The following is a 24824-nucleotide window of genomic DNA, read 5'->3' as shown; positions in this document are numbered from 1 at the left end:
TATGTCACATCAACATTAAAGCAGGATATTCAGTCAAATTGTGCTCTGGATTTGCTGGAACATGATGACATATGATTTCTGTGTCATTACAACTGCTTTGGAAGTGATTTCCTAAGATGTGCATATTTTACTGAAATATGAATCAGTTTTGTGAAGATCCATCCAGTTAAGCAATCGCTCTCAGAGATTTCAACAAATGTCAGCATGTAAAGTTATGTGAAACATGAAGAGCCGTTGCTGCTTTACTGTTGCTCTAACGCTTTAAACAAGCACATTCAATGTTTCTGCTAGCACGAGTGATTCAGTATGAGAACTTTAATACATATACTGTTTACATCAGTGCTTCTGAACCTTTTTTATCTCACCACCCCATTTTAACATCACAAATTTCTAGTGACCCCAGACATTCAAAACGGAGACTTTTTTTTTGTGGCTAAAATTAACTTGTTTTGATCATGTAATAATTTGCTTTACTATGTTGCAAATAAACATTAACTTTAGATGACATTTAGTTTATATTATGTATATTATTATGGACGGAGGCAGAAAAGCCAGGTGTAGATTACTGCACAAAGTGAGAATTTTAATTTCCTTGGTCATGATATGTACAGTCAGTCCAGCTTGTATTTACAAGGCTGACAATTAATACTGTGAACATACAATAACTCAAATTATGAATTATGAAAGAGCTGCAGCATCTGAAACTCATCAAAATGAACATTTGAAAGAAACAGTACCTCAGTGCTTCAGTTTCAGCTTCAGAGGTTGACATGTCTTGTCTCTCTCAACTCACCATACATTTATTATTATTATTATTATTATTATTATTATTATTATTATTATTTTTATTTTTTTTATTTTTTTTATTTTTTTTTAATTTTTAGCAATTAGTAGAAATTTCAGGCGACCCCATTTGAATTCCAGGCGACCCCACAAGGGGTCGTGACCCCAAGGTTGAAAAACAGTGGTTTACATCATAATGGATGTGAATGTGTAAGAGTAAAATGTGTATTTTTTGTTTTGTATTGTTTTTACTGCAGAATTTTGCATTCCTTAAGCTACATTCTGAAACCTTTACGTGCTGCAGAACAACTAAGGCTTGTTAAACCCGCAAACGTAATAATTCCCACAAAAATAATAAATCACAAACATAACAGAAATTTGCAGCTTCTAATGTAATAATCTCACAAATGTAATAACTTTCCCACAAACGTAATACGTCATTTCCCACAGTGTGCTCCTACCCTCTCCATTGTTATCATAATAATATCCAGACATTTTATTTACATGGTTCAAACATAGGCTTCTATTATACTTAATGAGAATAAATAATGTCCAGTTCATACTGAAGCTTTTATAATAAAACCTTTACAACATTCTGTTTTGTTCCTCCACTTGTATTTGTGATTAAACACCAATAATCTGGAATTAGTACCATGTGGTATAACTGTAACATTTGATCATTCTAAAAAGGCAAGTATCCAAAGGACAAGAATAAATGGAAGAAAAAGAAAGATGAATGAATATTCATGCATGCATTACTTAAATGTATGTGATGTACTAAGTTATTATATTTGTGGGAAGTTATTACAATTTTGGACACTGAAGATTTTTACCATCTCACAAATGTAATAAATCCCCACAAAAGTAATAATTATTATGTTTGTGGGAAATGAGGTATTACATTTGAGGGAAAGTTATTACATTTGTGGAATTATTATGTTAAAAACTGCAAATTTATATTACGTTTGTGGTTTATTTTGTTTGTGGGGTTAACAAAGCCCTGTCACCTTATATCCTCTGGAACAATTAAGACAATGTCAAGTCCAAAAAACGAATCTAAAGCAATACATGCCAACAACAAAGGGCAAGTAAACAGTCTTTACGGCAAAGGCTCAGGATAGGAATACAGACTGACATCTTTAAAATTCAGAAACCACTGGCACTGTGTGTCATCAGCAGAGAAATTATGGATTATGAGAACACCTGATTCCATAAAGTTTTGAGATCAGGCAGTAATCGATTCATAAATCTATCTTTACTTGCTGGGAGGAGTAATTACAGATAATTAAAAACCTATTTAATGACTTGTTTAAGGCCTGCTTCATATTTAAGTATGGATAACTTTACCCTGCTAAACTGTCTGTAAATGGAATGTGAGCTGGGTTGTGCACAATTAGGATCAGTGCCACTGACCACCAGATCATTAATGATACAGTGAACATGAAAGAATGGAAAATCTCAAGTGCCAAGACCTTTAGAGTTGTTGTTTTCTCCCAGTTAGCTGAAATGTTGTTTGAGATAGCATAAGTACTTCCACATCCACTAAGCCTATCTGCTTGCATGGCTAAAAGATACAAAAGAAGAAAGGCAGTAAACAATGGACATAAATTACACAAAAGGCTACATTGCTCACAGTATAAAGACTTAAAAATGTTGTTAGGGTATAATATGTGGCCGATGTGTCTCAGACTGGACATGATGATAGTTCACCACTACTTCTGTAAACAGTCCCATAACATATGTTTTCTCCATTATGCGTTAACCTCATACGGGAAATAATTGCGTGACCTTAAAAATGTGCAGAAGTGGTTTGGTGTCAGCTCATATGTTATCCATTCCATTCATTCAGCCTTAATATGTCTTGTCTGCAGCTGCTGCACAGGAAGTAGCCATATTTACAGTTTAACCAGGGGAGGGATTTGACCTTGGAGAGATAATCATGCTGTTTTCTGCAAATAGAGCCAGACTGCAGAACTCTTTTCACACCCTTAAACTTCACTGTGCTGATGGACGTTTTACATTGTTTCAGAAGTCAACATATCACTGACAAAATATGACAAATAGCTTATTGCAAAAGTACAATGTATCTACAGTATATGTTCAGTTTTGCTTCCTTTCAACACAGTTGAATATCTGACCAGTACAAGTATAGAAATGCTAAAGGGTCCGATCAAGCGAAAGTGAACATCAACATGAAAAAGTAAATTTGCACACATCATTCATCAAGTGGGCTCATTTTTTAGCTAAAGATCTCTGTTTTATGAAACTGTTATCCTTTTTAAAATACCACTTGTAGAAAAAAGTTACAACCAATTTTATCAATTGTACGTTTTACACCATAGCCATAGCTCGAATTTACACTAAAAATTATGTCTCAAACATTTGAAATGTAAAATACACACACACACACACACACACACACACACACACCATATATATATATATATAAACATTTTTACAAAAAACAACACAAAACAGACCCCCCCCCCCCCACACACACACACACAGATCAATGCATTTACAGCAACACAGTCCTGACAACCATAAATCAATATGCTATAAATTAGTAATCATTTATCTAATAAAAGAAAGAAAAGTGGATGTAATGAAGAAAACAGCAATGAAAATGTATTCAATCTGTTGATTATCTAGATGATTGTTAAGTTTCAAGTATTAGATTTTCATTATTTTGTGAATATTATTGATATTTATGAGTTTGAACATTTGTGAGTTGCTTAAAAGCCTCTTTCCACGTGTTTCCACAAAAATAGCAATTTTTAATTTGAGTGAAACTTTCAGAAAGTAATGATCTTTTGATACATTTTGGGTGATGCATACAAAGACTTGTCCACGTGTTATTATGGCAGCCTGTCCACGTGTTACCACATTCTCATGTCAATAAAACAGAGGCTTTTCAATATTTTACTCCAGAATTTATTTTCAGCATAGCTGAACATAATATCTAAAAGGTTTTGTCGTATTTGATATGAATTTATGTTGAGAACCAACATGTTTGTGTAAACCTTAAAAAATTGATGTCCGTTTCAAGTCCACGTGTTACCGAGCAGTAATTTGACATTTTTCACCTAAAAATTTTATCTCCCCAAATTTTGTTTGTTAAAGTGCTTATAAATACCTACTCAAATATGTACAATACATGCATATAAGTTACTCTGCTTACAAGACAGAGACTGTTGAACACATGTTCCACATGTTATTGCTTGATCAGACCTTAAAATAAAAAACATAATGTCTTGCAAGTTATTGTTCTGTCAACATTTAACTGTATTTCACATGCTGTGTTTTCACTTGTTTCAATGAAAATTATATTATTTGCAGTAATATTTGTAACATGAAAGAATAAATTGCCTTTATCACGTATGTTTTTAGTTGAAGTTCTGTTTATGTGTTACAGGCTTAGAGTCTACAGTAATTAAAGACATCCATCACTCTGTGACAGAGGTCCTGGGAAACATTGCATTGTGGGAAGCTGATCGTGAATAGGGTAACCATGACAACGGCCAATCAAACACAGGCGATATTCACACAGTGAGATTCTCTGTATTTCCTGATCCTTTGTGATTCACAGTTAAACTACAGGGTGTCCCATAAGTCTCCATACATAGGAGACATAATACATTCCATACATATATGGTTCTAACATGTATTTCTTTATATTTCTTCTTTATAGTTCTTCAGCAGACACGCATTGAAATGTGTTCCCGACAAAATGGCAGTCATATAGAGCATATTATATACATAAAAATGGTTTATGTCAAGAGACGTTTATTTTTCCTTTGTATGGAGACTTATGGGACACCCTGTATGTGAGCGGTGTACTGACACAGGACTTTAGTCCTGTCCAGTCTCTTTCACTTTGACTATTTATTTTTTATCATCGGTGTGTTACTACAGACTTTCATGTGGTTCCACTGGTTATTTTTAAGTTTCGTGTTTTCTTTTGTAATGCTGATAGAGCAAATGCACTAAACAATACCAAATAGTATTGCTTTTTTTACAACCACCATGAGAATCTATACAGTTGAAGTTTGACATGTTCTGACATACACGCTGCATTATGAGGTTGTTTAACAGTCACACATCATATATATAATGAACAGTGTGCACTTATGTACATGATAGTAATTCCACATTTGTTCAATATGCATATTAAGGTTTTTTTGTTTTGTTTTGTTTTCATTGTTCTGGCTTGAAGTCAAAGGACAGGAGTGAGTATTTAAAACGATATTATGTTAAGTTATTTGATGATGAGAATGGGGGTGGGATTAAAAAAAGTTTTCTGTGTGGCGATGAACGATTTTGGAATTTTGAATTTGCAAGTATTCTGTAAATGCTCTAAATAAACAAACAAATGATGTGTGATCTTTGTCAAGGTTATTTATAGTCTATGTGGTAGAATTTAAACTTGGTGCTTTCTAATTAAGATTTTCCAATATTAATCAAGAAATGTCTGTATGTCTATGGCTATATTATAAAACTTGAAGTGACATATTGACCTTTTTTTTTTTCTTTAATAAAATAATTTGACACACTATAGAAATCTCTCTCTCTCCCTCTCTGTTTTTTTTTTTTTATTAAGAAAACCCAGTCACCCATGTGCTTCTGGATGTAGGTAATGTTGGACAAAATCTACAGTCTTCACTCTTTGTAAAATACATACACAGATATATGAATTAATGCATTTAAGCGCTATTCTGAGGGTAATATAAGGCCTCATGAGTCTTTGTCAAATCAAATGGATATCTTGTGAAGATACTGTTACTGTTTTAGTATGAATGTTATCTTTTTTCTTTTTTTTTTTGTCTTATAGATGATGTTTTTGTGCTAATCGACGACTGAAGTCTTACTTCAACGTCAGATAAACTTTGGAATTTACGATGGACATTTTAAAACTAAGGACTTTGTCCCCACCACTTACAATAGCAATGCATTACAAAGGCTGCTGTTGTTGTTCTATGAAAGATTTGAACAAGTGGACCCATCCATTACAGAGCACAAAACCAGCCCAGTGAGTTATGTAAAACAAAATGGGTGTAGTTTCCTGAACTGTGAGTACAGCTTGTTGCCAAGATACTATGAGCTACAGCAATGGAGGGCAGAGGCAACTGCAGATTCACTGCATGATATCTTTTTAGAAATGGGAAAGTAATATCTGCACAGAAACTTGGTTGTAAAGCCACAACTACCCTCTTCTGCTGGTTACGGATATGAAAAATACCATGAAATGACTGATTCCATTCATATTCTTAGAAAAAAGAAGAAAGCATAAAGTAGAAATGAAATCATTTTTAGGAATTTTGGTTTTGAATGAGGAAGCAGAAGGATTAAATCTGGTTTGAGATTTTTAAAATACATTCAACTGTAGTGTTGAGGAAGTTGTTCATGACAGCTTGTTATCTCAGTCGCATAAAATGTTTTGTTTACAGTAGGTCAGATGCCTTATAGAAACTGATCAGATACAGTCATACCAGATTCAGGTTTTAGGGTTATCTGTTGTGAACAAATTATTATTACACAACATACAGCCATGAGAAGTCCTGCATCTAGGCAGATGCTGCTTTACAAAACCAGAACCAGAATCAAACAGAAAACTTAACACAGTGGATTCCACTTTCCTGTTTTTGTCGAAATTGTTTGCTGACTGTGTGCACTAAAGCTCACCTCTTTAGCTTGTATAGAAACCTCCAGGAGCTTGTATTTTTCCACTCTTCTTTTTTTAAATAGTAATAGATATTGTCCTGTTTTGTAGTTTATCCTTTTGTTTACTAATATAAAACTTTATACAACCCACTGTATATCTGTGATATGTACACATTAATATATTAAACACCATCAGTACAGCTTTTTTCATTTCATTTCTTTATGTCATGACAGCTTCTTCTCATTGCAGTTTTATTCGTGCATGCTTAAGGTCGAAAGGGCTGAAATACTGCATTTGGAGCTAAGAGAAACAGGATAGTGCACAGGAGATTTTGACTAACAGGCAGGAGTGACATTTGGTAATTCATTCATTGTTGCTTTTGCAGTCAACCCTTTTTTTTGGAGGACCATGCACACAGACACACACATGCATTATGTCACAAAAACATGGGAGTGTTACTTTATGGCACATCCTGGAATAGATTTGCTTTCATTTCCCGTAAAATGTGTTGCAACACATTTTATGAATGGGAAATTCACCAACTGAGACGTGATGGCAGTTAACGTTTCATTCCTTTGAGTTATTCCCAGAATTTACACCAAGATATTAAATTTAACATTGAGGAATGTTAAATAAAATGGATGTAACGTATATGACCGTATGTGAGATGATGACCCAGTGTTTCCCCGTGTCATTGCCGTCACGCTACTGGAAGTAGATCTCTGCAACAAGGCTCAGCAGTATTCAGTGAAACTTTCCCAGAACATTAGAGCTTGTTGCAGCTGCTATAGCGGTTTGTGTTACTCCTGTTTCTTTACTACCTTGGCTCCACTGTTGCTGTGATAAACATATTTTTGTTTGCTCCCTCCTCCCCTGTATCCACCTGTAGGCTGGGTCCCTGAGGGTGCATCAGTAATCTCTTCCTATGGGTTCATCTGCTACTCAATATGTTATAGGGACACAGACTTGGTTTGAGAATTGTGTTACATTTTAGATTTTATTCAGAAACTGTCTGCTTCAGTGGAAGACCAGAGTACAATAGGGTGATGCCGGATCCCTCAGCAAAGGCCAAGAATGGTTTTACTTCTCTTTCTTTGTTACTGGAAAGGCTGTCTGTTTCTGCTTTATAAAGCCTATGTTTCAGCATAGTGATGACAACCTGTTTGTCTTAGAGATGTGTGCATGAAAAAAAAAAAACAGTCAAACCAGATGCTGTTTTTCTCAACAGACACTGAAACTATATTTTGTTGATTTCTCTGGAAATAAATATCTAATATCTACTGTGACTTGTTTTGTCTGTTTTCACAAACACACTAATAAATGAAGTAATGGATGAACACGTGTCTCTGTGATTACATGGAAAGTGAAAAGTATATGCAAAAAAACTTCAACAAAACATCTACAATGACTTTCTTTAGAGAACAGATAACACTCAAAGTTCAAGTCTTATTTCTTTCTGGGTTATAATTGAACCACTTTCTTTTATTTTACTTTACAATGTTAGTGTCCAGACCAAATGTGTTATTGAGTGCTTAATAAAAAGCAGAGTCATGGTAGTGAAGTGACGATGCAATGCGTCAGATCAAAGGGGAGAGGGAATTATATAATGCCTTATGTAAAGCATCTCAAAGGACAACATTTATGGCAGCTATATTTTGGTTGCAGAATGTAACACAAATGTGTAAGAATCTATTCCTGTACCTTGAACCAGTGCCTAACATTTTGGTCACTTTCTGAACACTTAGAGATCAAAAAAGTTTACACATTTTTACCAACTATTGTTGCATTTGAAAAAACTATTAAGTGCTCATTCATTTAGTCATAGGCAGAAAGTTCCAAACGTGTGCAGTCATTTTTTTGGTTTGTGTTTTTTAACCCATAAAGATCTAGTGCTACTTTTGTGGCAGTTCCCAAATGAATTTTTCTCTATTTCTACCTGTCTTAACTAATTTGTCACCAAATTTTTTTATATATTATCCTCTGTATTTTTCTCTTTTTTTGGTGTAAATGATGTATTTTCCTATATTTCATTCACAGATCACGTAGATGTTCATGAAAACTCAGAGTAGATTCAAAGTTAATTATATTAAATCAAAGAAAAATGAAAAAAAAAAGTTCCTTTTTTAGCAAAGACATTGCTAACTGAATATTAAAACAAGCGTCTCCATCCACTGTCATTGATTCAACTCCATGGGTTTTACTGGTGAATCAACGTCGTAGAAGATGACTGTGTTTCCATGTTCACTACGGAGCCTCTGAACGTCCAAATGGGTCATATCTAATGACCACAAAAAGATGACAAACTGCATTTTACACCAATTATTTACATATATTGATAGGATTAATGGATCAGCAGGTATTAAACAGTTTATATCTGTAGATGGTTTGTGTCACCAGTGGCTGTTTGGGTCTCTATGGGTTAATATGATTGGAGTCATGTAGGCATAGTAAATGGTAACTCAACCTAGTGGCACCATCTAGTGATTATTCTTGTAACTTGCAAGTAAACCTTGTCAAAAAGAAACAGGCAATGATATTAGGAGGAAATAAAAAATTTGAAAAATAGATTAAACCATTGGAATTTATCTTTAACAAAAAAAAAAAGGACTAACACTGGCAATTTATAAAGAATTCTTTAAAATGGATTGAACTTACTCTCTGATGTATTTATTTATTTATTTTTCTCAGATCTGTATATTTTACGTTTTTATTATAATTATTTGTCTATTCTTTTTTATTGTCTCTAAATCTTTGCATTATTTGAATTTATTTGTTTAGGTGCTTTTTCCTTTTGAAATCTTGATGTTTGTTCAAAATTTATATGTCTTGTGTACCAATATATTTTCAATAAAGTTGAAGAAAAAAAATTACGAGGAAGTAAAAGCAAAAATAATAATAATTCAGGAGCTTTTAGTATGAAACCAGATCAAACTCAGACTAACTCTACTCTCCTTTGCTTTGCTGATAACTAAATAATGTGATAAACTGAACCAGGCATATGCAAAAGAATAAACAATATTCTGTGGAAATATAAGATAAATGTTAAAGTTTATTTGTCAAATTCCCTTTTGGCTGTAATGTAACAAAATGAGATTATAGCATAATCAGTTAAAATATATCTGCTGTCCATATGTGCAAAACAAAAAACACAAACAATTTCATATAATATTACAGAGTAGGAAGAAGACAGATAGGCAGTGGAGGCAGACTGCACAATCTGCTGCAGTAAATAAATGAAACTAAAACAGATGAATAGTGATAATTAATGAGCTTTTCAAGCAGCCAGTCAGGTTGCTTCAGCTCAGTGTTTTACACATTCAGATGAGTTATTCTGGTAAAAAGATAACCATTCACAAATATCTTATACAGTTGAAAATATTTCTTAAACATCTGCATTTTTAAGAATTATCAGTTACATGTGGTTTCAAATATAATAACAGTAGAAATCTGTAAAAACACATGAGTCCTCTATATTACTGTGACATTGAATGACCCTGTGGGGCATAAGAGTAATGCGACAAAGTAAAATGAACAGATTTTTTTCACCTCTTCACAAATCCTTCTGTACTAAACTGGACTTTGCTGTAGAGATCAGGTTTCTGGTTGCTTACGCAGCATCCCATGGCTCATCATTACATTTCCTACCACTGCAGAATTACCTCTTCTCTACCAGCATAATAACTTCTGATCCAACACAGCAAACAATGCTTTTCAGTTTTAAATGCAAGCTTGCACAACTGTTGGGGAATATAGCATAATTTGACAACTTAAAAAAAAAAAAAAGTAATAGCATGAAAGACATTGCCAGTAATACATCTGTGGGAGTCAAAAGTAAAACAGAGAGATGGGTGTGGAGCTGGGAAGATGATAGAGTTCGGGTCAGGTGATAACATCATCAAAACCCCATAGGAATCTGGTTGCCATGGAGTGTATGTGCAGAGGGGGAAGGAGACAAAGCAATATGGATGGGGGTGGAGGTGGTGTATGTACTTGCATTAATACAAATGCCAGGATAAGAAATAAATCTGTTCACAGTGATATAATATATGTATTTAGGATTTATTGACACAGAGTAAAAGTAGATTTTCACAAGATAAGTCAATAATTAAATAAGTTGCACTTCTTCCCACGCCTTTTCGGGCATTTAAATGGAATTATTGTGATTTTCTTTTGACTAAGATTGTTATGATTCTTGATATTTGTATTATTATGTATGTTTTGCTCGTGCATATATGTAAAATTTCATTGCATGTTCGGAATAAATCACTAAATCACAAATAAATGGTAAAGATTTGGTTTTGATTCAGTCCACTCACTTGAATTCATCTCTGTATTTTCTTGTAAATTATAGAAACATGCACACAGTATTTGTTGGTGTGTGCAGAAGAGAGTAATAATGCAAATTTATATCACTGAAAGCTTTTATTATAAGCTTTCATGCACAACACAGAGAGACGCAGCACTTGCTCGGATGTAGAGTCGGAAAATAATGTGAATAATGTGAGAAAATGTAGATAATTCAAGCTGCAACGCGACGCAAAGTCTTCCCTAGGTCAGATATTCAATTCACGGTATGAATGTGCTCATATAAAACCTAATTCGTATATGAGACAACTCCCTACTGCCTCCTGACGCACCGCACCTGAAGATGGCGCTGCATGTCCTCCTATGACGGCGTGCGTGCGTGCGTGCGTGCCCATGCGTGTGCAAAAACTCGAGACAGAGAGCTGCTGTCTGCCTCCTCCCCGGTGGTGTTGCCTCCACGTCGCTGCAGTGCTTTGCCGCTCTCCTCTCTCTCTCTCTTTCTGTCTGTCTTTCTTTCTGGCTTTCGTACCCCCAGCGCCTCGCCTCCTCTTCCTCCTCCTCTTCTTCCACCTCCTCCTGTTCCTCCCTGCGGATGCCTCACCCTTGCACCTTCGGCCCAGCATCCCGGCAAATGGTCGCTCCATTCCCGGTAACTCCGGACGCAGGACGCAGCGAAAAGGCGCACCGCTCCGTTCTGATCTGATCTGTGCACACTGCGGATTGACTTAGAAGAGAGGCGGACCAGGCGCAGAAAACAAACGGGGGAGAAGCCGGTCGCTGACAGTGATCAGGATCTCATTTCGGTAAGTCATCGCGTTATTTTTAAATGTTGTAGACTTAATGCGATCGGACAAGATGACAGGTCCTCAAACGGATGTGTTTTAGTCAGTTATCACTGATCAGAGTGGGACGTGGTCGTAGAATTTGGAGATGCGCAGCTTAATCTGGAAACGGTTTTGACTTTTGGACCATGCATGGAAGATGATTTAGGAAAACTGCTGCTTTTGGAGCGATGCCCTGCTTTTTGATGCCATGCTTGCTGCGAAGTCCTTCTTAGAAACAAGCACCCAACTGTGCTCACATCACCCAGCACACAACAGATATTTCGGTCCAGCTGACGACTGACCCAAATTCTCAATTGGCTGCGCGTAAAAGTGCTCTGAAGGTGCAAAAAGTAGCTCCCACTGTAAACAAAAGAGCCCCTTTTGATTATTCAGTATGGCATTTTCATTTACAACAAAGTTAAGTTGTTACACCCTCAGAAATCTCCTGTCATACTTGGACATTTTGTTGTGATATAGCATGAGATACCACTGAATCAAGTTTTTTTTTCTTTAATGAACACTGCTGAAGGCTTTATGGTAATGTATAATACTGTTAAATCTCATTATCGAGTGATGCACATCAATAGTTGTGGAATTGCTTTTCCCTAAGGTTCTAAATCATTAACATTAGAGGTGGTACAAGGATAAGAGTTTAAGGATACGAGGGAAGGTAAGACTCCATCCTTTCCCCACAGCTGTACTTATGTTTTGATCTGGTGAGGTTTTGCAGGAGGGAGGTCGTGTTCTGGTAGTTTGTCAAGGACATACATTATATCAGCAGATGATATGGAGGAAAAGAGGAGGAGGAGGAACAGGAGGAGGAGGAGGGTAGGGCTGCATGCTGCGAGTACATGCTCAACCAACTGCATGTCAGCACTTGGGCAGGTGTGTGATAGACAGCTGTAGTACAGACATACAGAGAAAGGAAGGGTATTAGTGTATGCGCTGGCTGCTGTCACATTAAGCCTTTTGACTTTTGGTGTGTGCTGCTTCCACATGTGGAAAACTTTAGGTTGACATGTGTAGCCAGGTAAGTGTAACAACCAGAACACAGTCTCCTCTAATTCCCCTCAAACTGACCTCTGCTGCAGAAACACGAGGATATAGAATTTTCCCTCTTCCCCTTGTCCTCCTCAGACAACCACCGCTCAGTTTGTTTCAGCCAGCATGTTATCCACTTTTCCGGTTCTTTAAGTTATGACAGGACTACACTCTCCTTTCCTATAAGCCACACATCTTCAGAAACTTCAATAGATTTATTTATTTATTTTTTTTTAAATTGTTGAAGGATAAGTAGCATTACAAAAATACTTATCACTGTGGGAACTGTCTGAACTATCCTTGTGCAATCTCTGTCTTTCTCTCACGTACTACACACACACACACACACACACACACACACACACACACACACACACACACACACACACTCACTCCATCCCCTCTCTAAATTTCCTAAAGATTAGCTTCTTTTATGTCCAGTGAATGTCTCTAGTGGGCATGAAAAGCCTCGTCCTTCATCGCGGACACAGATTAAGCTAATTCACACAGCAGCGCAGGCCTAATGCCTAATCACTATGCTGTGCCGGCAGAACAGAACAGTCTTTATACTGTGGTAGCTGTGAGAGGGTGAGAAAGACAGGGAGAGAGAGAGAGAGAGAGCAAAGGGGGAAAGCTAGCCGCCGGTGCCTATTGATCGGACGGAGGGGCTACTGGCAGGCGTCCACAGGATGGAGTGCTGACGGCAGTCCAAAGAGCTGCTGGGATGAGCTGGCCCGGCAGTTGCCTTATAGAGTAGTGCTGATGAGAAGGGAAGAGTTTGAATTATAGTTATCCTCCCTCTAGCAGAGCAGGGTCAGGGAGGATTGGAAAATACTGTGACTGTTAGGAATTTGATTTTTTTTAATCATTAGAGGATGGAAGTTTGAGAGCCAGTTCTTTATGCATTAAATGGGGAAGTATTTGAGATTAAGAGAGGTTGAAACTGCTTTGTATTTGGCCTGTTGTCATCTCAGTTTCCTTCACTACCATTTCTTCATGTGATTCCCAGTAGAAACGGACTGATTAATTGGGTAAACTGTTTGACTGATCAATTAGCGGTCGATGGAACTTGGGTCAGGCTGGAATATGGCTTCTCAAATGGAATGATTCACTTTTAGGGAAAGTAATATCTCCAAACACCTCCCATTTAAGTTCAGATTCAGTTCCGGATTCATTGAATAATTACTTTGAGGCTGATGTTTAGGTCCCTCAAGCTACTCCAGTTTCCTCCCACCTTCCAAGACATGCACTTTAGTGGGTGAAGTGGTCACTCCAAAGCGCCTGTGGGTGTGGATATAAGAGTGAAAGGTTGTCCATCTATATATGTCAGTGTTGTGATGAACTGGTGATACATAGGGCTGGGCGATATGGAAAAAATCACATCATGATAATTTTTTTCATATCGGACGATATCGATATATATCATGATATAAATGAAATTAGTTACTCATATGTTAGCTGTGAAGACATCAGAAGCTTATTTTTGATTTAAATATGATTTATTTTCTGTCAGAGGTTGAACATGACATGAACATGATGTGCTGAAGAACATTATACAACTGTTTCAGATCAATAAAACAGGTACATATATTTAAAATTAAACTAAGAGTCTGACCAGCAGTTATCAAGTTTTAAAAGAGAACACAAACAAAACAGACCATTTTTACCAAACAATGCTGGGGGTATATACGTGGGGGTGTGTTCTGTAACTGTCATAACTACTGTATCTGGCAAAAACTGGAAGTGAAACTTAACATGCTTTGAACGTCCGACTTTTGCCTTCTAGTACAGAAAAGTAGAGTTTGCACTCTACTTTTCAGTAACCCAGTCGCCCACGTTCTCTGTCAAATTTTCTCCTGAGGGAACACTCGTTACCTCCCGCTGCAGCCCAAACATTAGCGTTAGTGCTTGCGGTTGCTCTTATGCCTGTGCTGTGTGCTTCAACCTAACTTGACATGGCTCTAGTGTGATTTGTTTGGTGTGGTGCTACTTAATTGTGATTGGCTGTACATCTGTCAAAACATGGACAAATGAATTCTATCGAAATTGTATTGAGCATGTCTCATATTTCTATCAAGGAAAAGTTACTTCATGATTTATATTGTTAATGTTTTATCGCCCAGCCATAGTGATACGTCCTGGGTGTGTCCTGCCTTCGTCCATAGGTAGCTGGGATAGGCTCCACCCCTGTCCCCCACAACAAAATGAATGAATGAATTGTTCAAAACTTCAAAACAGTTTCTAGCCAAAAGGTAGTTTAATTTTCAGACAGCATCCTTCTTTTTATTTGAGCAAATTCAGTGATTGTTGCCTTTTTCCTGCGTCAGACTTTTATTATTTTATAGGCCTTGAAAAATCCACTGTCAGTCTAACTAGATAGAAACCTTTCAGTGGGGTACAATCATTTCCATCCTCTCTGCTTGCACTTGTTCCTGGTATTTAAATAATGAGCAGTAAAGCAGTGTAGGGAGCGTGGACACTGTCCTCCTCCGGCGGTACCTGGAGCACCGGTCATTGAGAGAGACAGCGAATTACTACGAGGTACAAGAGTGCTGTTCTGCATGTCAGTCTGACCTCTGACCTCTAAATTAAAGCAGACAGGATGTGCAGTTCTTCCACCAACTTCACAGTGTCCATGTAGTATTTTAACAGTGACAGATACACCCCATATTCCAGATATGAAAAGATTTTTTTTGTCTTCAATAGAGGATGTTGAATTTATTTTTAAAACAGTAAATATTAGATTGGATGACCATTGAGAATGAACAAATGGCTTCCTTGTAAAGGAGGCCCAGTCAAATACAAGCCACTTGGAAGACTTTCATCTCCAAAAACAACATAGCATACTGTTCATTTGTCAATGCAAGGAAATAAAAAAAAAAAAGACAGTTGTTTTGCATAGAATTAGACTGTGAAATGAAACCGCAGAACTTTTCTTTGTGGGCAAACAAAATTGTATTCATAAGTAGGTCTTGTACAGTAGGCACCTAACTATAGTCTATTTATAACTGTAACACCAATAAAAGAAAAACAAAGATGTCCCTAGAAGCAGTCAAGAGACAAATGTAAAACATGAGAAACCAGAGAGAGAAGGGCATTGAAAAGAAAAAGCTTTGATTTCGGCTTTGATGTCCTTGAGCTTTGTTATGGCCTATCTCTGTGCTATACATTCACTGAAAATGAAATGTGAATGGGCCCCGGGCAACTGGCTGACATTTGATCCATACTTGCCAATTGCATTGATTGCATATTCATGGGTAAGAGAGGTGCTAATTGACAGCCACAGTGTGGTCATCAATCTGCTGACTCCATACTTATGTTGGTGACAAGATGCTCATAAGCCTGCTTAATGACATAAGAAACCCTCATGTGCTACAGCTAATGGACAATTGTATAACATCCTCATTACAGAAGAACTGTTAAAAGATTACATACATGTTATGCACCATTACATCTGTAATATCACTCTTATCCCCTAAGGGTGCTACATACTGCACCAACATTACATTCTTGCGTGGTCCACGCAATGCTCAGATCATGTTTTTTGCTTGCATGTGTTCATGTGAGCCAGTCATAGGCCAAGGCTGATTATCACTGTCTGCTGCTGTTATTAATCAGAGTGATAATGAAATACATTAGCAGCTTGACCCATCTGGAATATCTTCACTCCTGCCAGAGATGACTGCAGTGAGTTGGTTGTTGAGTTGTCTCCTTTTTGATTTTATATCCAACAGATTTTACGAGAAATATCAGACTGGAAACATATTTCTTAGGAGAGGAATCTGCATGATAATGAAAGTCATTGTGAAATATGAGCTCTTGCAGTGCAAATCTGTCTGGAACTGAAAATAAAATGAAGCAAATCAATTAATTCTTCCAGTTTTACATCACGGCACGAAATTATATTTACTGAGTACGGGGCTTTATTTTCATTTGAAACTTTTAGAATTCATTTTATTTCTTTGGTTGGCAGCGTACAGTGTCACATGCTCCGAAGATCATTAAAAACTGTTGAGAAAGACTGAGATGACTTCACCACACTGGTTGAACTACACTGGACAAGTAAATTCTTGTCCGAAACAGGCCACTTGTAGTTGTAGCATGTTGTGATTAAGGGAGGCTATTCATCAAGAAGATCAAGGCCCTGATTTTATCACTGGAATGTCCTTGAGCAGGACCGAGAGTCTCTCACAGCTCATGGGATATAACGTTGGGTTTGTTCCTGACCCTGACCTTTCTGTGGGCTTGTGAGGCTATTTTAATAGACTGCATACTACTTATATGAATATTTAAAGGGTCACTATATGAGATTTGTGCTGGGAACTGGTTGCTAACCCCACTTCTGTCTTGGTTCCGTCCCTCCATGATAGCAGCCTGTCCACTAATTTCATACTAAAGAACAGAAGTTGTTTTTCCTCCCAAATTTATGACATGTACTACCAAGTTCTTAAATGCATCTCTTCAGCTCCTCTATAATTATAACAGTAAGCAGCACTGGCTGCAGTTAAGATTGAAACTGAATGGAACAACTGCCTTCCAGCTTAAAATAGTGTCACAAACTTCACATGTAGTACATACACAAGCACATTTACCCATTAAAACAAACAGCTAGGATTTGATTAATGTAAATGTAACATTATTGTCAAATGTTGCATAGGATACCTAATAGTGGTTCAACATGTTTTTGAGCTCTAAACAGAGGCATATGACTCAGTGGGGATGAAACATGTGAATGGGAATGATAATGCACATAAAATGGACAAAATTAAAAAAAAAAAAAATCATTACTTCCTATGTAAATGTTCATGTGACAGTGAAGGAGAGTCTGTGTCATGAAATTAGTGTGTTCAATGCACCCATCCTTCAGTCCGCCAAAGCTCATTCATTTTTGATGGGTCAACATGAAGCCTTCCTATTACTCTATTTAGAAACGCCACTTACAAGATTTTGCATCACAAAACTACCGTCTTAATCGGTTAATTTGTTTTTCAGTTTGAATCTGAAATTATATATTAAAACAACACAGTGACACAAAAACTCAGACTGCAGATTTTCTCTGTTATCCGGGGATTTAAGAGGCTCCAGGGCTTCGTTTCCCTGTGGAAAACAACTGTATGACAGCATGGAAAAGTAGTGAAAATACTCTAAATATAGCACACACTAAAGTAGATATTGATTTTTAAGCGGGTGTTTCTCAGGTGATAAAACTGGTGCAAAGACTCAAATGAACCCTTTTAGCAGCCCATGTGGTTCTGCATAAGTGTCTGGTAATTCTCAGTCATACATGCAGAATTATTATGCAGAGGGTGAAGTTCGACTCAGAATTTGGTTAAAGTTGCACTTTAAGTGATTGTCAATATAAAACATCTTGACATCACCTTTATATATGAAAGGGCGTGAGGTTACAGTACGTAAATGTATATTTAGTAACCTGATTTGTTTGCATGAATAAGTATAGGAAGAATGAAAAAATGATGCATACCAGCTAACATGATTAAATAGGGGCGTTCCTTAGAAGGAGATGGTTGGTGATGGGTATGACGGAGTAACAAACTTTTGTGATTTACACATAGAAGACCAAGGTTTGTGTCCTTGTTAACTTGACTGTTTTTTTCCTTGTTTTTTATTCTAACTCTTTCCCCAACCTTTTCCCCTAGTCTCAACCTACCTAAACCTTAGGATTTATTAATGCCTTAAGTTGGGGTGCCAATAAGGGGGGGTAAACATGATAAATTCATGGGGTCCAGCATTTGTGAGGGGCCCATAGACCAGAGGAGGGGGTCCAGTGGATACAGGCTAGAAACTGTGAAAATTTTGTGTAAGATCTGCTGTATAAGAGAGGCATAGAAGTGGGGAATCGAATGTTGAAAGCATGTTAAGTTTCAGTTTCATTTTCACACTAGCACAAGTGACGTTATGTATACCCCCCCCTAAATTTCTTATTTTTAAGTGTTCATACATCTGTTGTCATGCTTATTTCTAGATTTAACAATTTTAGTTCAAGAAAACTTGTCAAGTGAAATTATCTTGCTGCATGGACAGATATTTCACTTGTTTTGAGTACCTTTTCCTCAGATTGAGTGTTTTTATCTTGTTTTTAGACACCCATTCATTGTGCTTTCGGTCAGACATGAGGACATGCATGTTTCATACAACATATATACCATGATATTTCTTGATATGGTCATGTGAGCCCACTGTATGTATTGCCTCGGGAAGTATATTCTAAGATGGTATAGCCTTTGTTTGTGCTGATGTGACACCGTCTCCCTCCTGAGCATCATTAGTGCATCTCACCATCTGCTGACCTTGACATAAAAGCTGGAGAAGATGAGGAAAATTATTATTTAGAGGGCAAAGAAGCAGACTTTGAAATCCTTTATTAGAACCTAATGGAGTATGCGACTAACATTTGGCTGCTTTACATTTCAGAGGTACCAATTGGCAGAGTTTAATTTTGGCAACAAAGGTGAATGTACAATGACTTGAGGAAAGGACGGATGTGTTAAAACTAAAAATGCTTACAAATTCTCCCCAAATCAGTGCCCTCATGATGTCGTTTAGAAAAATAGGGCCAAGCTGAGGCAGTTGGGAGACTTCTAGACTTCTGAGTTGTCCTTGAACATTTAATTTTCCTATCAGTAATGGTCCCTTCTTTACCGTTAAAGGAAAGGGAAGAAGAAAAAAAGTTGTCCAGCTTTAACAATCTTTTGGATTTATGGCTCGATTTCCACTGATGCCACATGTAGTAAAAATATATGGGCTCATAGTACAGGAGGGCGGTAAAAGGTAAAACCATTCACCGATTGCTGTGTATTGTATATCATAGTGATTAGTGGACTTGGAGGAGCGCAGCATGAAGAAGATGGGGGGTGGGGTGGTGGGGGTGGTTGTGATGTGTCAGTGTTGGAGCAAGTCCAGTAAGGTTGCAGTGCTGAGTGTGTGTGCATGAAAGAGCGAGAATGAAAAGCATAGAGAGGTGTTTGGATGCCTAGTGTGCTTCTGCCACCGGTTCTCCTCCCATCTTCTAATGAGCTTGCTGCAGATGGGACTCCCTCTGTCATCCCACTGCCCTCCTCCTCGTCCCCCCTCCACCCCATTATCCACCTTCCTTCTCACTAGTCTTTGGTACTGGAGAAGAAGACTAGAAAAGAAACAAAGAGAACGGGGGCAGAGAATGTAGATAAGGGATGTGACAAAAAAAATGTGTGGAGAGGAAGTCGTTTAAAGATGCAAGGGAGAGAAGCAGGGGATTCACAGAAAGGGGTAAATGGTGAGAAAGATAGGTGAGATGGGGTGTAAAGTGGAAGACGCACAAGTGGAAAATGGAATGCTTAAGACAAAGCTTGTTGGGGAGTGACAGAGGTTTATGAACAGCGAGGAAAAGAGGAGAGACTGCGTGAGAGACCAAGAATCATCAAATACAAGGAGCGAGAGAAAGGTGTGAAGCAAAAAAAAAACAAAAAAAAACAGTGGAACACAACAGAATGTGATGCAAGATAGAACAGAATTGCTACATGCTACAATATTACTGGTGTGAAAATGAAATGATGCATTTGAAAAACCTCATTATATGTGTTTGATGCAGGCCAGACTTTAAAGCTACTGTACTAGCTGGCATTTTTACACTTTTCTTTTGTAATCTTAAAATGCTCCTAATAAGTGCGTGACAAACTAAAATGTAAAAGAAATCCACCAGGATTTGAAACTCAAAAATGTTTAATTCTCATATATTTCTGATAAAAGTCTGACCAATCATTTTATTCGGTCTGAGTAAAATGATTGGCAGAGCTTCCTGTCTGACGAAATGACGAAAAGTAAAATTGAAAAAACATTTCATTAACTGAAATACATAAAAACTATAATTAAAAGAAAAAAAAAACGATAACTAACTGAAACTGAATTGTGTGCTTACAAAACTAACTAAAACGTATAAAAAATCATGGATAAAATTTCTTTCATTTCCGTCTTTGTCAATGTCGGATAGATATTAAATTGATTTATTTCCCTCGAGCAATTTTAGCTGGCAGCATCATACACCACTTCATGGTCCGTCACTTCTCGTCACTTGTTTAAAGTCGTCTTCTCGTCCCCACTCTACCTGGCAACATGGAGACAAAAGTTTGGAGAAAGCAGCAGAGTCCTGTATGGGATTTCTTTGAATACGACGGCGAGGAAGATAAAAAATATGAAAACACTAAAACTAATCTAAAACTAAGCATTTAGAAAAGAACGAAAACTACTAAAAACTAGCAAACCTGACCTAAAAACTAAATTAAACTAACTGAATTAGAGGAAAAAAGTCATAACTTAATAAAACTAAACTATAATGAAAAATCTAAAACTATTATAACCTTGATCAGTTACCGGTGCCTCTGAATCTGACTCCATTGACCTGTTTCACTTAAGCTGCTCCTCCTGTCAAGGGGTTTGAATGGATAGGACTCAAATGCACGGTGTTGAAAGGAAAAAACAGATTTATTAACAGAAACAACAATCAGGAGGAACAAACAGAAAATCCTGATTGCAGCACCCAGAGTCTGGTGAGTGAAGGATGGTGATAAAGTCTGGGTTATTGTGGGGTGATGAGGTGCAGTGAAGACAATGGTCCAGTGCTGTACGGCCATAGACAAGACCCTTAAAATACAGCTCCTAATGAAAAAGGAGCTGCAGCTGTGCAGCACGCAGCAGGTGGATGATGGTGTGTCTGATTGCTGAGGGAGGGGTCCGTGGTCATGCCGGAGCGGACCGTGACACCTCCGCTTCTACCTTTGCTTCCCACTGTGGGCATCAGGGAGGTGAGGAGCATCAGAAGTCAGGGAAGAGGAAGTGGGCGGGACTTTGGAGGGAGGTGGGTAGTTCATGTTTAAATTTTTACTAAGTGCTGTGCGACATGCAAGATCAGTAGGTATAGCTTACTTTTATTAGATCTTTGGTACATTTATTTGTGTATTTGGGGGCCCTATTACTTCCAAAAGTTGGAATTTGAACCCTCAAGGTGCTGCAAAGCTATTTTTATATTCACGTTAGCAAAAATCGAGTGGATTTATACAACCTGTTTCAATTCCTTCTTAATTTGTCACATCTATAACTACTTACATCACAACATTTGCTCATATAAGGTCAAGACTTCCGATGAACATTTCTCCAAATACGCCATAATTGTTTGTCAGAAGCGGTTGTAGTCCATACTGAAAATATGTCCAAACTTCCAGCTGATTACCTAAAATGTTTAGTTGTTGGTTGAACGGGACAGAGCAGCACAGTCAACAACCTGGAGGGGGTGGGGCCTGAAGTAGCTCATTTGCATTTTTAAAGGGCCAGCGCTCAAAATGACCTTTCTGGTGTCATTAGTCAAAAATAAGGTTGAAGATGGACCTGTGGAATTTAATTAATAAAGAATTCAGACCCAAACATAGCATTTACAGTTTATGTAGACCACAGGGAAGTGTTTTAAAATGCATAATTCCATTTAAAAAAAAGCCAAATATCACTCCTTTAAGAGCAGTGGCCTAGCTGTTACATCATATGCGTGCCGACCACATGTCACTAACTAAGATGAATTAATAACTGGCTCAGCTTTACCAGGTCTGCAGGAGTAAATTGAGCATCAAGACAAGCCATTGCTACAGCACAGATCAACTCGATTTCCCAGGTGGAAATATAACTCAACATGTGACTGAGTGTGAATGTGTGTATGTTTGTTAATCTCCCGGTGTGTTTGATTGTGAGCTTAACGTCATGTACATGGCAGTTTTGACCAGAAAGCATGTGTCTGCACATTTTCTCAGGTTTAGTCCACTCACTCTTTAAACAGCTGTAAATATGTGACAGCGTTATCGTCTACAAGATCAGTGTTGTTTGACTAAGCCCGTCACAGACAGACAGTTTGACATAATTGTCTTATCACAATTATTGGAGTTAACCACATTTATTTTGTGTAACCTTTTCATCATTATTTCCACATCATTCTCCATTATTTGAGATCTGACAGGTGCACTTAATAACGTCATCTTGTTGCGCCCTCTCATCAACCATTCTAGTCTGTGATTATCAGTTATTTCTATGTATATTTCTCTCAGTAATAGGCTTTGTTTGTTGTGGTTATTTATGTCATATCTGCCATGTGTGATTTGTGTCTACAAAGTCTAAAAGATGAACTGGAATGGATTTTTTTCTCCAGTATTCATTGACAGTAAATGGCTGTTTTACATAAAAATACTGTTGTTAGGCTTATACTGTAACGTCTTACTGCTTGAATTATTTACAACTATAGAAAAAAAGTGTTTGTGTTATTGTGACTGTTACCTTGAATATAGCACCAACAACAACTACGATGCAAATTTATGACATTGGGCATAATTGTCATTATAGTAATTAAACAAATTCTCCAATCTCAGGTGTGTAGATTATTTTATTACCTCCGCCAAGGAGGTTATGTTTTTGCCAGGGTTTGTTTGTTTGTTTGTTTGTCTGTCCGTTAGTGTGCAACATAACTCAAAAAGTTATGGACAGATTTGGATGAAATTTTCAGGGTTTGTTGGAAATGGAATAAGGAAGAAATGATTAAATTTTGGTGGTGATCGGGGGTGGGGGGGCCCACGGGGGGGGGCGCAGACCAGAAAATTTCATCCAAATCTGTCCATAACTTTTTGAGTTATGTTGCACACTAACGGACAGACAGACAGACAGACAGACAGACAGACAGACAGACAGACAGACAGACAGACAGACAGACAAACAAACCCTGGCAAAAACATAACCTCCTTGGTGGGGGGGGGCCCACGGGGGGGAGCACTGATCAGCCTTGGCGGAGGTCTGCGCTCTCCGAGTGCTTCTAGTTGACTCTGCAATTGATCAGTTATTCCAGTCAACAATCCAAACAGAACAAAAATAATCCAAAAATCAGTAGAATGTCATGAAATTCATAACACTGTTAAATAAATTGATCCATCAATGTCCAGGATCACAGGTAACCAGGTAACATATGTACATTCACAGATTTGTTGAACAGGACCTCATTACAAAAACACCAGAATATTGAGGCAAATTCATGACACTAGTCTACAAGAGGATATGGGTTTTTTTTTTATTAATACTTTATTTTTATCTCCATATTTTACAATAGACAAAATTAACAAAAAAACAAAAGACAGACCACAGCAATTAGAGCATCCAGGTGCAATCTCCAGACAAACAAAATGCAGACAGGTTCAGGACAAATTAGGATAAGATTATACAGGTTCAAGGATTTCTTTGATTAACATACAGATTCCATTTTTCCCAGTATTTTTTACATTTATCAGTAGTGACTTCTTTTTCCCCACAGTACTTTAATATATGTTGTGGAGAGGTTCTTCCATTTTTGTAAACATAGGTAAAGTCTTGATATTTGTTTTTTTTATAGAATTTCCTTTACATGAATCAATAAGAATTTTAACCAGTCCAGTGTCCTTCTCTTCCTCTGTTAATTTAATATGTTTGTCAAAATAGTGTCTGTCTACGAGGGGATATCTTATAGCTTTTTTGTTCGACTATTTTTGGAGTATGTTTCCAACCTACACTTTGACATATTTGGTAAAATTCACATGTAGGTGTGATCTCTACAGAGACACTTTCCATGTGACATCTTCATGTGAAAGATGCTGCAAAAGGAATTGCAACAAGTGCCCGTGGTGTTACAGGGCCTTACATGATGTCTTTGCAGGAGAAAGTATTTCAGCTGAGGTGAATATTTGCGAGAGGTTTGACATAATGATATGTTACGTGGCAGGAAGTCGGGAGGTATTGTTGCCTTCATCTATAGTCTCTTCACACAGCAACGTAGTATTATCTGTCTGGCTGGTCAAGTGGGAAATAATGTGTTTGATGGGATATGAACACCTGCGCCTCAGTGTGCGTGTGGATGAGTATTTGTGTGTTTATTTCTTGTCAGTTCTTTTAATGCACATGGCTTTGCTCTGTGCAAACAGGGCCACGCAGTGTCAGTGATGTGAAACACACTTGATCAGCTTTTCGTTATCATCCAGTCAGTGCATGTTTGCAGCTGCCACATCTATAGACAAGTATAGTTGGGAATAATACGAACATATCTATTTTATAGGTCTTGTATTCGGTCAGAATTACATTTCAAATAAGTGGTAATCAGAATACAGTTACATTCTTAAACTCAACATATTACTTAGGGATTACTTGTTCAGGTCTGCATT

At 37.4% G+C, this 24824-nt stretch overlaps 1 protein-coding gene across 1 annotated transcript in view; it reads left to right on the top strand.

Annotated features, from left to right (window-relative positions):
- Positions 1–11176: 11176 nt before the first annotated feature.
- The window catches only part of ctnnd2a (catenin (cadherin-associated protein), delta 2a), a 327752-nt gene continuing 314104 nt past the window's right edge, over positions 11177–24824 (top strand). Inside the window, exon 1 of the mRNA XM_030123463.1 lies at positions 11177–11553. The gene's annotated coding sequence lies outside the window, so the exon portion shown is untranslated. The remainder of the gene's footprint in view (positions 11554–24824) is intronic.

Source organism: Sphaeramia orbicularis, chromosome 20 (genome assembly GCF_902148855.1).
Source record: "Sphaeramia orbicularis chromosome 20, fSphaOr1.1, whole genome shotgun sequence".
Taxonomy (NCBI): Eukaryota; Metazoa; Chordata; class Actinopteri; order Kurtiformes; family Apogonidae; genus Sphaeramia; species Sphaeramia orbicularis.
Note: the sequence above shows the minus strand (reverse complement) of the source record. Positions and strands in the feature narration are given on the sequence as shown.